Raw genomic sequence first — 16,700 nt, 5'->3', positions numbered from 1 at the left:
GATGGTAGGCCACAGTCAGGACCCACACCCCATTGTGTATTGCATGGTACCAACACGCTGTTAGACACGGTCTCTGCCCCAAAGGGCTGATGGCTCCTCTTTTACTCAGAGCAGACAGGCTGTTGGCAGAGGGGCTGCCATTAAGAAGATTCTACAGTCGAGTTGGTCACAAAGTTTTCCTCAAAACAGTTTTCTGTCAGAAAATGCCATTTCGATGAACTGGTCACAAAATCATTTTGACGTAGGCACAAATTCATTGAGAAACAGAATCAGAACAAAGCTCCGGTTTCAACATGACCAATTCCAGTTTTTCATTTGCAATGACTTTTGACGGTGACATTTACTTGTATATGATATTTAAAAAAAAATAAAAAATGTCAAAAGGGTCGGACTAGAAAGAAATGATTTCAATTGACTTGGAACGTTTGGGGGTGGTTTTTTTGGAACATTACTTTACAGAAATGTTGAACGTTGCATGTCTCGTGTTGTCCCAGTTTGGGACAAAATTGTTTTGTGGGACAGAAAATCCATTTTCCGCCCAGCTGTGTTCAGCCGGGCCAGCACCCAGCCATGTGCTTCCTGACAGGAGAGGACTGCATGGTCCTCCCCAGTGGTTTGAAGCCTGGACAGCTGCCTCAGATACTTATGGCAGTGGAGCAGGATGCTGGCCGGACTTTCCCATAAAGGGCCAGCACCTTTTAAGGCCAGATATTCAGGGCATTTGTATCCCGCAAGGGAGCATCTGGCTTGAGCAAGGCTGGCAGGGGAAGCAGGATATAACAGTTCTTTGTGGAAGGTTTGGTGAGAGGAGCAGCTGGCTGGGCTTGCTTGACCCCAGGAAGGGAAGGATCCAGAGAAATGAGCCAGCATCGAGTGGGGAAGGACTGCTTGAATCCCCTGATCAAAGGGGAGAGGAAGAAGGACCACAGAGGCTCTGGGAAGGGAGTTGCCTCAGAGGATTAGGTCTGGGGTCTGCTATGACATTTGAGTTTTGAAGGACCAGGATCAGAGTCTGGAGAGTGGGCTGCGGAAGCCTGAGGGGTGGATGCAGAAACAATAGGATGGGAATAAATTGGGGTCTGAGAAGAGAGGCTCTTTGTTGGTAGGATAGTTCCCTCTCCCACCCCACATACCTCAGACCTGGAGGGGAAACTGAGATAGGGTGGTCAGGTGTGTCCGCTTCTAACAGGGGTTTATCTCCGGGTGTGAAAGATCTACATGTTATGGCTCCTGCTGGTGACAACTCCATGCCAGGCCCATGACATCCCTTCCACTCTAGCCTTACAGAGGTATGAATTGCTACTGACACAGCCATGTTCTACTCTCCTATATTATTGCACTGGCCAATCCAGAAGCATCAATATGAAAACCCTGCCAGCATTTCCTACCTGTTCTTGGTGTCCTGTGCATTCCCTGCAGCTCACGTGGTGGACTTGGACGCTCTTGGAGAAAGTGGCATTGTTCGACAGAGTGCTTGGTTTTAGCATTGCTCTGGGACCGTGGTGGTGATAATCCCACAGGGGATTTATACCTGTAGAGATGGAAGCAGGCAAGATTTCCAGAACATCAGGACCAACTGATTGTGTCCAGCTAGCTCGTGTTACTATGAACCGAGGACTGAAGGCCCCTCATCTTTCAGCAAGAAGAGACAGTAAAACCGAGAAACCACATTTCCTCTGTCAATAAAAAGAAATTTCATGATTCAGGCTATCTAAACTGACCTGTTTCCAGTCTTTTTGGGAGGCCTATATAGAATTCTATATTCTCTCTCCAGGACAATTTTGATCTAATACACTACACAATGGGGGAAGCAGCTTGGAAGAAGAAATGGCTTGTTTTCTTGGTTTTCCAAGGAAGGTGAGGTGCTCCCAGCTCTCCCAGCTGGGTCCCATGCTTTCCTCTCTAGATTGTTCCCATTCAGGTGAATGTAACACACCATGAAGGCCAAGACTATAACAGGGTTCAAAAAAGAACTAGATATGTTCTTGGAGGATAGGTCCATCAATGGCTGTTAGCCAGGACGGACAGGGATGGTGTCCCTAGCCTCTGTTTTCCAGAATCTGGGAATGGGCGACAGGAGATGGATCACTTGATGATTACCTGTTGTCCTTTCCCTCTGGGGCACCTGGCATTGGCCACTGTCAGCAGACAGGATACTGGGCTAGATGGACCATTGGTCTGAACCAGTATGGCTGTTCTTATGGTCTAATATGTATTGTTGATTATACACATTCATCAGAAGGGGAAATCATGGTCTAATCTGTGGACGTTTATTTGCATGCATATAAACACATGCTTCTGTGTCCCACTAGAGCTTTGTGGGAACCAGAATTTCCATTTTGCAAGAAATGACACAATTTTAAAATTTTTATTCATTGTTACTGTTGTTGGTTTTGTTTGTTGTGTTTTAATAATTTTGAGTTAAAGTGTTTTGTTTAGATAAGATTGAAATATGACATTTCTCTTTGTTCTTCTGTTGGAGAAAGAATCTGGTGGATTTCACCTCAAAATTTACTGGGGGTGGGCAGGAATTGCGCAAACATATAGATCGTGGGAATCCTCTACAGCTGGGATTTTCAAAGGAGCCTGTGGGAGTTTGGTGTCTGGCTCCCTTAGGCTCCTTGGAAAAATCTTATCCTACACTCTTAAGACAATGCTTATCCAGAAGGCCCCCAAAGACCTTGACAAACCATGGGCCAACTACTGAAGACCTCCTTAACTGCGACAGAAACTCCTATTAGGTTCCAAGTGAGCATGAAGTTATGCTTTAGCTTATTATGAAAAATGGTGACTATCATGCACAGCTTCCTAGCCAAGAAAAGAGTTCTAATAGGTGCCTTTACATGGTCTAAAAATCTCTGCTCTCTTCAGTGCCTAGGGATCCTCTACAGAGCTTTCTAATCAACAGGGATTAGACAATTTATGATTGACAACTTGCCCTAGGTAGTTGGCACTGTAAAGGTGCAATCCAACTTCCAGTTAAGTCTGAGTGAGTCTTTCCATTGACTCTAAAGGATGTTGGATTGCCATAAGGTACAATACTAATAATTTTCACTGGTTATCTAGAGCACTACAGTAAGGCTGCAAGTCTCGGCCCTAAACTTCCCTTCATCCCAACCCTGAAATGTAGCCACCTTTGGTGTGGAATTTATCATTCTGAGCCAGCTGCACACAATATAAGCAGTATGTTAAATGAGAAAATGAAGACCAGCTCCCCCAACTGAATCTACATGGAGGAGTTTAGATAAGCATGATGTAATTACCAGAACCAGAGTTGGGTCAGACAGTTGAAACATCTGGAATACAACAAGTACTTCATGGAATGTCGGTCTCTCTTGTCTGTTTTGTATCTGGGCACCTCACAATCTTGAATGTATTTAGTGCTGACAACACACCTATGAGCGAGGCCAGTGCTGTTATCCCCATTGTACAGCTGGGGCACTGAGGCACAGAAAGACTGTCCCAAGGTCACCTAACCAGTTTGTGACAGAGCAGGGAGCTGAAGTTATGTTTCTTGAGTCCTAGACTAGTAACTTAACCCTGTTTCTCTAATTCTTTTGTTAGCTCTCCTTAAAGCTCTGACTGTCCATCATAGTGGAGCCTGCTCTCTGTATTTACAAATCCATATTATCCTTGATAATGAATTCAGACTATCTAAGTCTCACTGATGGATTCCCAGGACTTTATACTGCACGAGTTATAGTGGACTGCGAAGACGTTTATAAACCACATATAAAACGTATATACTATTACAGTGCTGTGTTCCACAGCTGCCAGGTTTCATCCCAGAGGTGGCTGCATTTCAGTAGTGGCTGAAACAAGATGCAGCTACCTCTGGGGTGGTAACCTGGCAGTTGTTTAACAGTGCACTGCAACATTATATATCACTGTAGGCAGTAAGTAAAGGAGAATCCTATATCTAGCTATCTCGAAGCCATAGAGAGGCACAATGTATCTGCTCAAAAATGGTAGACACATGGAATATCACCTTGCTCTAGCAAAAAGTGCCTTGGGCTACAAGTACTCAGGACTTTGACGGCACCTCCAGTAACATAGTGCCAGTTAACACCGTGCTAGGGCACTGGACACTACTGTCTCAAAGGGAACAGTACCACTTATTCAAGCATCAGTGCCACTCCGCACTGCCCCTGGGAGACTGCTTAAGATAACCCCTCCTATTACCAACCTGTCCTGGCCCTGTGTAGCTTAGCAGAACTGATACAATCACAATCCTCGCTGGCTGGAGCTACCAAAGCTAGTAGTAGATCTCAATTTTGCATGTTGGTGAGGATGACGTATCCCAGGCAACAAAGCACTTATGCGCGTTGTGATTGGGTAGTCTTCCCCTTAAAGGCAGCACTACCTAGTGGTCAGCACCCCCCCCCTCAGTTATGTGTCATGGCTCTTTAAGATGTTGGAAGTTTTGGGGTTATACAAAGACCTAGGACAGTAGAGGTACTGGAGGAGAGGAAGCAACCCCAGGAATAAGTGTTTGGAAGAAAGTCAATTGCTATTTCTTTATGGGCTTGCGACCAGGAACTTTGCAGAGTGGAAGGCTACCTTTGCTCACCCAACCAATGGGGAGCAAGATGGGAGAAGGGGATTAGCGTATATTCTGCCTGCTCCCGCCTGAGTCATAGCTGGGCACGTAGCACTGGGAGAAGGCTACCTGCCGAACCCTCCAAGCTGGTGGACTAATTGGGCAAGGGTGCCCAGCTCAAGGGAAAGTTAGCTAAAGCCTGGTAGCTGGCCTAAAATCCCAACGCCAGCTCTGAGGAGGAGAGCTTGGGGGGGAAAGATGTCTGCCACGAGGGATGAGTGAACTGCCTAAACCACTAGCCCAGCTCTGTGCAGGAGAGTTGGGGCAACTCCTATTTGGAGACTGGAGACAGCCTGAAATCCAGCCCCAGCCCCAGAAACAGGACTGAGGGGGAGACTCCTGTTTGAAGGAGGGAAATACCGACTGCTTCCAGGGGAGAACCAGAGGGACTGTTCAGAATAGAGCCCCGCTGCTGTCAGAGGGGCTGGGAGCAGCTTCCAGGAAGCAACTCTATGGCTGGCTAAGAGGAATCCGTGAGGAACCACAGACCGAAGGTGGGGATAGCAGAGTCCGCAGACCTGGTGAAGATGCTGACCACAGGGCAAAGGTAAGAATAGCTCAGGGAAATGGGTGAGGGACTGAAGGAACAGTCCTTAGCTGCCTAGAACAGGGCCACTTGGCTGCAACCCAGAGGAGAGGGTGAGCCCAGGTTTCTCTCCCTCAAACAAAGAGGGAAAGTACAGGCATCCAAAGTGAAAGAGGCCAAGAACTATGAGCCCCAAACAGAGGCGGAGGGGTGGGCTTAGAGGCTACCAGACTTTGGGTTTTCTTATTTGGGACTTTTCCATTAACCTCAGAAGGAGAATGGACTGGGAGGTGACCTGGCTAGTGGGGAGACCACAGCAGCAGCAGACTTGTGGGACAAGGGGGCACTAGAGTGAAAGAACCCCTGCAATACTGCATCCTGCCATAAGGGGGTGCACTGGCATAGCTATCTCAGTAAGGAGTGTGGAAAAAAATCACACCCTGGCCGACATAGCTAAGTCGACAAACTCCTCTAGTGCAGACTCAGTCATACTGGTAACAAAGTCATTTGGCTGGTTATAGCTTAACTTGTTGAGGGATAAGCCATGGTGGCAAAAGGACAGTATAAGCAGTGTCTCCCTAGGTGGGTTTGCTGGTATGGCTATAATGGTAAATGCTTTCTAGTGTAGACAAGACGGATATAGGAAAAGAGGGGAAACGGAGGCACCGAGAGACACAGTGACTTGCCCAAGTCCATACAGCAAGTCAGTGGCAGAGCCATAAATGGACCTTAGGCTCCTGAGTCATAGTTCAGGGCACCATGCTGCATGCCTGTCCTTTTTGGGATCACCGTCACTGCACCCTACCTACTAAAGAACTCGTACCCTAGTGTTTACTATTTCAGCCATTGTGTAAAAATTCAGAGACATTTCCTAAATCTTTGCAGGCACTTTAGATCTGATTATGTTCCCAAAGCCGGTGATGGCATCAAACAAGCTCTGGTAAAATACAATCCCAGAAGAACGATATTTTCTCTCTTTCTAACATATGTAGCAAAGCTAGAGCTGCAGAGGACAGCTTGTAGCTAGCAGAGTGCTGTACTATATCAGCAGCTTGATTATAGTAATTGTGACAGCCGCTTCAGAGCAAATGAAATTAGATGGGAGACTCCCCACAGTCTGTTTATAAATCAATATTATAGGCAGCATTTGTTCAAGAGATGATGGAAACTGGCCTGTCAGTCTAGGATTGTAGTATATTTAGTTAGGTAACTATTATTCCTTTATTTTGTGCACTGCATCTTTACATTTTTAAAGATTCTGCTGTCCGTGGAGTCAGGCAGCCATTCTGCATTCAGGTCAGTGCAGGAGAGAGACACACACACTGTGCTCTCTCATAGAAACTCAGCTTTTGTTCTTACTTCTAAAGGCCTTTCTGACTGCCAGGGTCTTGTTGCTCCTTGCACATGGCAAAACCTAACCAGGCTAAAGTCAACAAAATGGCACAGAATGATGTTTCTGAGCCCATAAAGCATTTACTTATATCTTATAAATTGAGCTCAGCTTTTAAGACAAATTGTTATCACCAAGATGCAGTTACAGAGAAATCTGTCTTATGCAGCTTCTCCAGGGAATGACAAAAACTGGTTGCTTAATGGAGATGGCTTCCTTGCAAAGGTGCGACAGAATGATCTATTGTTTGTATTGTAGTAGTGCCTACAGGCTCACTCTCACTGTATTCATTATTAGTTGTATGACCATATTGCCTAGGAGCCCCAGCGCCAGGCACTGTACAAATGGAACAAAAAGACAGTCTCTGCCCCAAAGAGCTTACAGTCTACAAACCTAACAGTCCTTGCTTTGGAGACCTTAACAATTGAACTTGGTCAGCTGGAAATACTTTGGGGCAGGCCTCTAATATCTAAGAAGGGTGGAATCTTGTATAGTTTTCACTGCATTTAATTATACTGGTAAATTCAAAGCCAGGGGCAGGGACGAGAGGATGACCCACTTGTCATTCCTTACAGCTGACATGGCACTGAACTGTCTGCTTAATTCTAGCCAAAATGCAGCTTGTACGTCAAATGCAGCCCACAGAGCTCTCCAGTATGGTCTGTGAGCTGTCCTCAGCTGTATCTGGAAGTGAAATCCTCTGGGGATTGCAGTTCACATCATGGCATGCTCTGACCTGAGAGAGAAAGAGCACAGCATGCTGGGATCTGTAGTCTTCATGGGGCTATATGAAAGAGGACATCTCCAGTTTGCATCATGGTATTAAGGAAAACACTTAAGCACACACTTACTTCTCATTGAAATCAATGCAATTTAATTGCAGGCTTAAAGTGAAGCATGTGCTTATGTGCTTTTCTGAGCAGCCCTTGAGCTCTTGCTATGATGCCAGTGTGGTACTCAACTGAGCACCATTTAGATGGAGGTGGGCCAACAGTCTAAAAGTCCCTGTTGCAACAGGAAAGAACATGGAGAATCCTGTCAACTTTCCTGTTGGAATAACTAGAGAATTTCAGATAGAGGCAATGGAAAAGACCTGTCAGCCCCTCTAGGCCACCCACCTGGTATCAGTGCAGGATTGTTCCCTACTATTCTCCAATCCTGTGTGCAGTGTAGTGATATGGCTTCCATCACTTCCCTGGAGAGACTATTTCACAATTCATGGTCCTTGCCACTCATTTAGTATTTAGCCCAACCTCCCCCCGCAATTTCATCTGGTCACTCCTGGGGTTGTGCTACCGAATAAGAAATTATTTATGTGGTTTGGGAGCAGATGCCCCTTTTCTAGCCACAGAACATCTTCATTTCAAAATGATGTATATTTTTTGCTGAAATTGTTCTTTGATGCTTGGAAGTGGAAATTGGAATCTCTTTATTATAAACAACAATTTCCTACTCAAAGTGTTACATCCAACTGGAACTGGAACTAAAAATCAATGGTAACTTAGGTACTAGTAATCATGACTTGATCACACATATAATGTACAAACAGAATAAAGACCAGACCAGTGATATATATATATATAACACACACACACACACACACACACACATACACACACACACAGTGCTTTAAAAGGACCAGTTTCACAAAGCTGAAAACAATTGACCCAAATCATATGGGAGGAAGAATTTAATCAGAAAAATGTGAATGATCATTGGGAATGGTTTAAGAACACTTTCCTACATACCCCAAAAGCCACAATTGAGGAAGAAGGTCACATTGGTTAAAAAACCCAATGTGGTTTAGAAGGTCAGTGAAGGCAGCTATAAAAAACAAACAACAAATGGAAGAAAGAGGAAGTTAATAGTAATGAATATAAATCAGAAGCTAGGAACTGTAGAAAATTGATAAGGGAAGAAAAGGGACTGAAGGAGAGGTCTATGGCCAGCAGATTTAAGGACAAGAAGAAAGAGTTTTGTAGGTATATTAGGAACAAAAAGAAACCTAACTATGGTATTGGTCCATTACTAGATGGAACTGGTAGACTTAACCGTAATAATGCAGAAAAGGCAGAAGTGTTCAATAAATATTTCTGTTCTGTAGTTGAGAGAAAAAACAGATGCAGTCATACCATAACACACTTTCCATTCCACTAGTATCTCAAAAGGATGTTAAACAACAGTTACTAAAGTTAGAAATTTTAAAATCAGCCACTAGAAAGCTTCACAACTTTGTCTCCTCCCCTACAAATGACTTGCTTTGTAGCATGTCCCATGGGTCAGCAGACTGGGGCTAGTGTGGACCAGTGTGAGGGGAGTTGGGAAAGAGAGAGGCAAAACAAATGGGCCCTTCCGGAGAACCGCCTAGCAGCCTCCTTGTCTCTCATAGCAAGGGGATTCCAATTCAAGTACCCCCGACAATTCCAAGTGCAGTCCCAGGGCAGTGAGGAGAGAGCTGTCTCTTAGGTAGGACGGTCCCAGGCCATTTAGGACTTTGTGGGTCAAAACGAACGAACATGTTAAAATTAACCCAGGAACCAGAAGGCATGCAGCGCAGGTCGTGTACATTGGGCAAGAGAAATGGCATCAAAAGTGAATGCAAATCCCGTTCTTCAGAATTCACTGCCAAAATATACAGAGGCCTGGGTTGTCCTGGTGGTGGGATGGCATGGTATCACCAGAGGGAAGGTAATCTGAATTCAGGAAGGTGCAGTCACTGGCGTGGAAGACATCATGTAGCTTTTAAGTGACTTCCCACCTCTGACCAACTCCTGAGAAGGATGGGGGTGGAAGAGGGGGGAATGATGTGTACATGCGGTGGTGCACGTTACACCAAGGAAATGGCTAATGGGCTGTCAGACGTCACTATATACTATATCAATGCCCTCGGGGTATGTTCAGCCAATGGGAGTTGTTTTGATGATGTAATGCGCCTCCCTTGTGCCTCATTGGTTCTCTCTGAAACATAGTGGAGATGCCATCAGGCTCTAGGTGTTCATCTCACTCAACAGAGTTGAAATCACTGGTTTTCTTCCTAATTTGCCCATGGAGCTTTAATGCCTATTTCTCTAAACGGCCCAGGCCAAATGCACCACTAGCATAATACCACCAACTTAAATGGAGAACGGTGTTTAAGCTGCTCTGAGGAGGAGGTATAAGTAGAAGTGATGTGATGGAACTGAGTAAAGGAAAATACAGGCTGGCTGTGAAGAGTTTCCAAACAGTGAAATCTATAGACCATGGAAGCTTCCCAGAGGAACTGGTAGAAACCAAATTGCTTGAGTCATTTAAAATGGAACTGGAGAACAGGAGTTGGCCACAGGGAAAAGACTAGATGACAGAATACTGTTTTACTTTCTCTGGCCTCTATTGCTTTGTTCATGGCTTCATTTCCATGGGACTGAATTTTTTTTCTTGTCTTCAGTGTAGCGTGGTGGTTCTTGTTTCTTCTGGACACATTTCAATTCCTGAGCCAAATTCTGTGCTGGATTTCAGTGCCCACAGCAACCTCATTGGTCCCTCTCCCTGCCCCATTGTCTGCATTATCCTCCTTTTGGGTCTTCTCAGCTTCTTCAATGAGTTATTACAGTTTCATTCTCTGGTTCCATATTTACATAGCTGTACAAAATTAGTCAGCCTAATTTGGGAACAATTACCTGGCTCCTTCGGGGCTCAATCCATGAGTTCCAAACTCTTGAAGAGATAAGATGCATTTTTAACTCAATAGGGAAAAATAGTTATGAATGGAAATCACAAAGTCTTCCAAAGATCCCTCAGGCTCATTCATACAGTGCCTCTGCAGGAATATTATAATGGTAATTAGCACATTATGAAACATGTTTCTCTGATTCTTATTCCCAATAACTATAGCGCGCATGTATATAAAAATGTGTCTATATACACACACACACCCCGCATGTTAAAAGATAATGGCTTTTGCAATCTCTTGTGCATGGAACTTGCTAATTGTTGCTATTAACGATTTAACAATCTCTCATCATTTTCAGCTTTACCAAGTTAAAAAGCTTTGCAGCTAACAACCTCCTACGTTGCACATTTCCCTGATAATTGCAGATTAGAACAGCCTAATTTTTATTTTTGTAAAGCTGTCAGAGATCTATGTTTGTTATTATTGTCTCCTAGGTTGCCAGTTGCATAAATACATGTGTAAACCCCTTTGATCTCTAAGTGTAATGACACAGATTTATCAAATGTTTGCCTTTTTCTGTCTCTTTGAAAAGGCTGATTTATTGAGTGCAGCCCCTGCCTCCCTTCCTCTCTTGAAATATGAAGTGTTTGTGAATAGCCAAGGTAATATTTAATATCCTGCCAAGAACCCTTTGCACTTCCTAACAAATGAACTACAACCTAACCAAATGGTTCACATCTGTTTAGCCTCTTTTCTTTTTAACTAAACAAATTAGCATCAGAATACCTGGGAGACATACAAAGTCCCTTTCTAGATGACAGAACACAGACAATTATTAGCAAGGGGAGTAACTGTACTGAAAGGATCAGGCATGGATCCAGCAGATGTTTTTACATCTCCTGTAGTGTCCATGAATGATCTACACAGCAGTGGATGTGCTGCCGCAGTCGTTTGAAGTAGGCCAGGGAATCCATTCAGAATCCCCTTCTGAATGATATTAAAGGCAGGGGCCTAATTTGGTTAAATGTTGCATTTAAGCCCCTTCCAGCAAAGATAGTCTTGCACTAAGTGGTTAAAACAAAGGACCAGCCACCACTTCTCCCCCCACCAATTGAATATGATTATTCAAAACAAAATCCTCTAAATTACAGTTGAGTTGGGGGGGGGGGCAGCAACTGCGAGAATTTCACGCTCTTGGTTTTTAAAAGGTCTCCTAAATCCCCATTGTGTGATCTATATCTTGGATCTCAGTGCATCGGGACAGTCTCTTATACTCCTACTCTGCTGCTATGCATCTCAGAACAGAGTGTGCAAGGTGGCCACCTGGACAATGGATATTTCTTTGGAGATAAGCAGGTTGCTTCAGTTTTCCTACAGATAAGGGATGATAACTGCTTCCTGTGGGGTTTCATCTGCCCAGCTACAGAGAACAATTACTCATGCCCTGACTACTTAGGAAAAGAGCGTGGCCCAGTGCTTAGAACAGGGAGTTCTGGGTCCTACTGCTAGCACCTTATCAGAAATTGATTAAATCACCTAATGTCACTGTGCTCTAATTCCCCCCTCTGTAAAATGGGGTATAACATGTTCCAGTTTCCCAGGAGTATTGTGAGTGTAATGAATCTTAGTGCACTGAGATCCACGACTGAAACAGAGAAATGCATAACAATCTGGCCACAGGCAAGCCCTAACTTGGTCTCCATCTAACCCATCCAGATATTTGTATTGTCCACACTGCTCTTGAATGTAAGTACCTGTCAGGCAATCATTCTGATCAGCCAGACAGCTGCTGCTAACCTACCAGTTGGGGTACTAGAGAAGCATGGGATGATGCTGAGCTGGACTCCTTTGAGCTGAGCTCCCATTTGACTTTGAGGGACACAGCCAAGTGAAGTGTCGTTTTTACAAAATTTAAGCCCAGTTGAAACGTTTCCCTTCATCTGTTGTTTAAACAAAGCCCGACTGAAAACTGATTTTAGAACCAAGCCTTCCTCTGCAGCATTCCCTACCCAAGCTTTGCAGCACTGGGCTAGTGCACGAGACCCAGCAAGTGAAAGCTGACTATAAACAAAGGTGAGTGGTCTATTTACTTCTTTACAAAAATTTGGAGCTGATAGGTAACAGGTAAATAAGCAGAACTAATGATACGAAGAGATTTCGATTGCTCCTGTTCTTCACTGTATTGAAGTAAGGGGCTGTTATTAAGAGATAACTATGTTGATTTAAAAACATTGAGTTTCTTATCCCAACACTTTCCCCTTAAATTGGGGCAAGGGGTGCAATTTCAGGGTAAACTAGCTGAAGGTGTTTGATTTAAACATAGGGTAGCCAATGCTGAACATGGCCTACAGGCCTCAGCAGGGAGCATCTCTGTCATCCCCTTTCTCCTTAGCTCAAGGCTCTGTCTCCTTAATTTCCCCTATTGTGGGAAAGGCCAGGTGTGGCTACAGTAGATGCTACAGGTACAGTCCCCCAGTGAAGGAGCAAGAGGGGCTTCGGGGCAAAGGAAGAACAAAATGGTTTTTGTCAGACTGAACAGATACAATGTGGAAGCTCATGGGGATCGATCCAGCGCCCATTGAAGGGAATGGGAAGATGCTCATTGACTTCAATGGGCACAGGATCAGACCCACAGAGTGGCACATTGGCAAGGCACAGTATGGGGATCCCCATCGCTCCCTGAGTCCTGGGGCTATGGTACCTTTCAGGGTATTTTCCACACAGCCATAGGGGAGCGGGAGTCAGAGCTGTGGGGTGGCTCCGCTACTGCACCTGCAATGGAACAGGATTGCCAGGGAGCTGGGGCTGGGGCCACCCAGATTTAAAGCTGTGCCGATGGCACTGGCCTCTTGCAAATCCCCTGGGGTGGCCCTTCCATGAGGCAGGGGAGCAAACTCCATCCCCAGTGGGACGATGGAGGGAATTCTCCACTGGGAAGGTTCCTCTCTCCCCTGCTGTGTGGCTCTGTGAAGTGTGTGTGGGGCGTCAATCTGGCCCATTGTTTCTCCAGTCTCACCATCTACTGCAGTTCCCTCTTGCAGCACTCTGCAGATGGGGGCTCCTTCCTTACCAAGGTGGGCTCTGAATTCTTGGGTCTGCAGGAGGCAGTATGGGCTAGTGCATCAGTTTTCAAACTGTGAGGCATGCCCTGCCTTCTCCCCATCCTCTCTTCCCTGGGTACTCCCTGCTCACTCTCCCCACTGCTGCCCTGCTCTGGCCCGGACACCCGGTAGGCTGCAGCCCTGCATATTTTAAACCCTCCCGAACCTGTGGGTGCAAGAAACTCTGGGAAGGTGGAGGGAGGGCAAGAAGCCCTGGTCCGTTTTGCGCTGTGCTGTCATGGACTCCTCCAGGGATGGAGTTGACCAGGTCCTGCCATTGCCCCGAGCATGAGTTGCCTGCTGCCCTCAAAGTGCCACTATCTGCCCTGGATAGGCAGGAGTTTGGTGGGGGAAGGAGGTGGGGAGCTGTTATGTGACTTCCATAGAGAAGGGGGAAGCAGTAAAAAAAAAAAAAAAAAAAAAATTGGGACCCTCTCGTCTGGTGGATGGGATGCTGGACAAGGGGAAACCTGAGTTCGAGTCACGGTTCTGCCCCTGACCTGCTGTGTGACTCTGAGCAAGTCACTTCCCCTTGCAGTGTCTGTTTCCTTCCCACCCTGTCTTGTCTATTTGGATTGTAAACTCGTCAGGGCAAGGGTTGCCTGTACAGCACCTAGCACAAGGAGGGCCTGATCTTGGCTGGGGGCTCTAGGCACTGCTGGAATACAGATATGACTAGGATCCTCCAAGCTGTTAGTAAATTCACAGCCTGTTCTTTGCTGTTTACTCTAACACTTTCCACACCTTGGATGCAGTCCAGTACCTCTTTGAAGCAAGGGGGGGGGGTAGGAGAGTGCAGTTTAGTTAATTACCCTTTTTGTATCTCTGTTTCAAGACCTTCCTAGTTCTTCCCGATAATATGTTATCTCTCACCACCAAAAAAGTCTTGAAAAGCTTTTGCTAACAGCACAAGTCTTAATCTCCCTGGATTCTCAAACAAACACCCAAAACCAAACATTTCTTTGGGACTGAGCTTTGATTGCTGGGCTGTTTGATATATTTACTTCCAAACTTAACACTTTTTTTTTTCAGTCCTTAATCCCTGACAGTCAGTTCCCATTAAGAAGAACAGGAGGAAATTTGATGTTGGGTATAGAGACTGTGGCGTCCAGCTGCCCTTTCCCTTTCGTCCACCCGTGGTCTGTCAGGCTCTAGGTTCATTCCGATCTGTAGGACAATGTGCAATTTGATTTTCTTACCTTCTTTTGCTTGCTTTTGGATGATGGAAAACGGAAGGATTGGTAGCTAAATGGTTACTAATAGGTTGAATAAAAGACCACCTATTATGGGTCTCTTCTAGGTAACTCTCAGGTCAGCTACCATCTACATATATTTGTTTAACTTTAACCTCTGCATTTCTCTTGGCCCAAGGGCCACTCCAGCTGCTACTCCACCATCCTCCCATACAGAATCCTAACTCTGAGCCAGCGTGGCTGGCATGAAGGGCACTCCGTGGGGCTGGAGCATGCTCAGTGCAGATGGAACCTTGAGAGATGGTAGCAGCACACTTCTAATGAGCTCTTGCAAAAGGCAGTCTTCAGAGGAACAATGGGGTCTGGTTCGTGACAGGTGCAATCACAGTACAAATAAATAATAGATCTAACTTGCAGCATAACTAAGTAACTTTGCCCTACTGCTAAGAGTGGCCCCATGGTCCGCTAAATGCTTGACAGGAGCGAGGGGTCTTATGTCTCCAGGGACCAATTGATGTGAGGGTTCTTGTGATGGTGACTTCAGAACTGGTCTGAGGTCCATCAGCTCAGGTGTCATATTTTACTCCAAATTAATCATTTGGCATAGATGGGGTATGTTTGAATCTGACTTCTCTATAATATTTCCAGGATAAAATTACTTGTAGGTCTTTTTGATGCACATACATTAATTATTCCAGTAGCCTTCAAATCAGCTCGGGGCCAAGTTGTGCCTGGCACTGTACACATACAGAACAGAGGCTGACAGTCTCCTGCCCCAGAGAACTTCCAGTGCAAATTGCCAAGACAGACAAAGGCTAGGAGGAGAAACAGAGGCACAGAAGAAGTGGCTCACCCAAGGTTGCACAGCAGGTCAGGAGCAGAGCAGGGACTAGAAGCCAGGTTTCAGGACTCCTAAGCCAATGCCTGTTCCTGCAGCATGCTGCTTCTCAGACTGGCTCTTCGCAAATTTGCACAGTAGTTAAAATACCATCGGGGACAGGCTGCAACAGCTATTGCTACCAACAGCGGAGCTGCCCCAGTATGAGAGCCTAAAACCCAGGAGAACTGGATTCTAATCCCAGCTCTGCCACTACTTTGCTGGGCAAGTCACTTCCCTCCCTGTTCCTCAGTTTCCCCATCTGTAAAATGGGCATCGTGACACTGACCTCCTTTGTAAAGTGCTTTGAGGTCTATGAATGAAAATCTTTTTATAAGAGCTAGGTGTTATCACTGTGAACATGGTATAAATCCCTAGCTGGATGGATACAGTTAGGTAGAAAAGCTTTTTAGTGTCCGTTCTCATTTCCATAATGGCATTCTGAGCGTAAATTGGGCATCCTTAGAGTACACACTCTAATATCTATCTGTAACTGAAACACAAGGTGTGGTAGTATTTTGATATTATCAAGTGCTTTCCAGGCACTCTCCAAGGCATTTAACACATTACAGTAGATCACTTCCCCTGTCCCTGGAATACAGATGTCTCTGGAGTGCAGCACAGCAATACCCATCTCTTGGGGTCAGTAAAGGATAGGTTTTAAAAGACACCTGATCTCTATGTCCAAGATAGACTTTCTAAAAAATTATGCTAATCTCTTGTGGTTGAGTTAGGCTTTGATGCAGGCATCACTGGATGAAATTCTATGGCCTTTGTTATGCAGGTCAGACTAGATGATCAAAACGGTCCCTTCTGGCCTTAAAATCGACGAAGACTACAGATATTTTGAGAAGAGGCCCTGAAGATAACTGCTCTCTCCAACTGGAACCGCAAGAGGAGTTTTAGGAAGGCAAACCTTGGCCAGGATGCTAAGGGCATGTCTACACTTACAACTTGCAATCAATGCAGTGAGTATCGATTTAGCGGGTCTGGTGAAGACATGCTAAATCGATGGGAGAGCACTCTCCCATCGATTAGTGTTTTCCACCTCCCTGAAAAGCGTAAGGGAAGTTGATGGGAGATGCTCTCCCACTGACACAGCGCAGTGTAGCTACCGCGGTAAGTGGATATAACTAAGTCGACTTCAGTTACATTATTCACATAATTGAAGTTGCATAACTTTGATCGATTTAGCACGGTAGTGTAGACCAGCCCTAAGGCTAGCACCACTGCTACTCTTGGGGAAAAATACCATGGAAGCCTTAATAGCCCTGATTGGGTTTGTCACCTGAAAGGAACACAGTGCTCCTATGACATGTTGGGGGCCTGCTTCTAAAGTGGCTCAGTGGGAAGAGAGCCACCTA

Source organism: Terrapene carolina, unplaced genomic scaffold (genome assembly GCF_002925995.2).
Source record: "Terrapene carolina triunguis isolate 2854851 unplaced genomic scaffold, T_m_triunguis-2.0 Scaffold192, whole genome shotgun sequence".
Classification (NCBI taxonomy): Eukaryota; Metazoa; Chordata; order Testudines; family Emydidae; genus Terrapene; species Terrapene triunguis.
Note: the sequence above shows the minus strand (reverse complement) of the source record.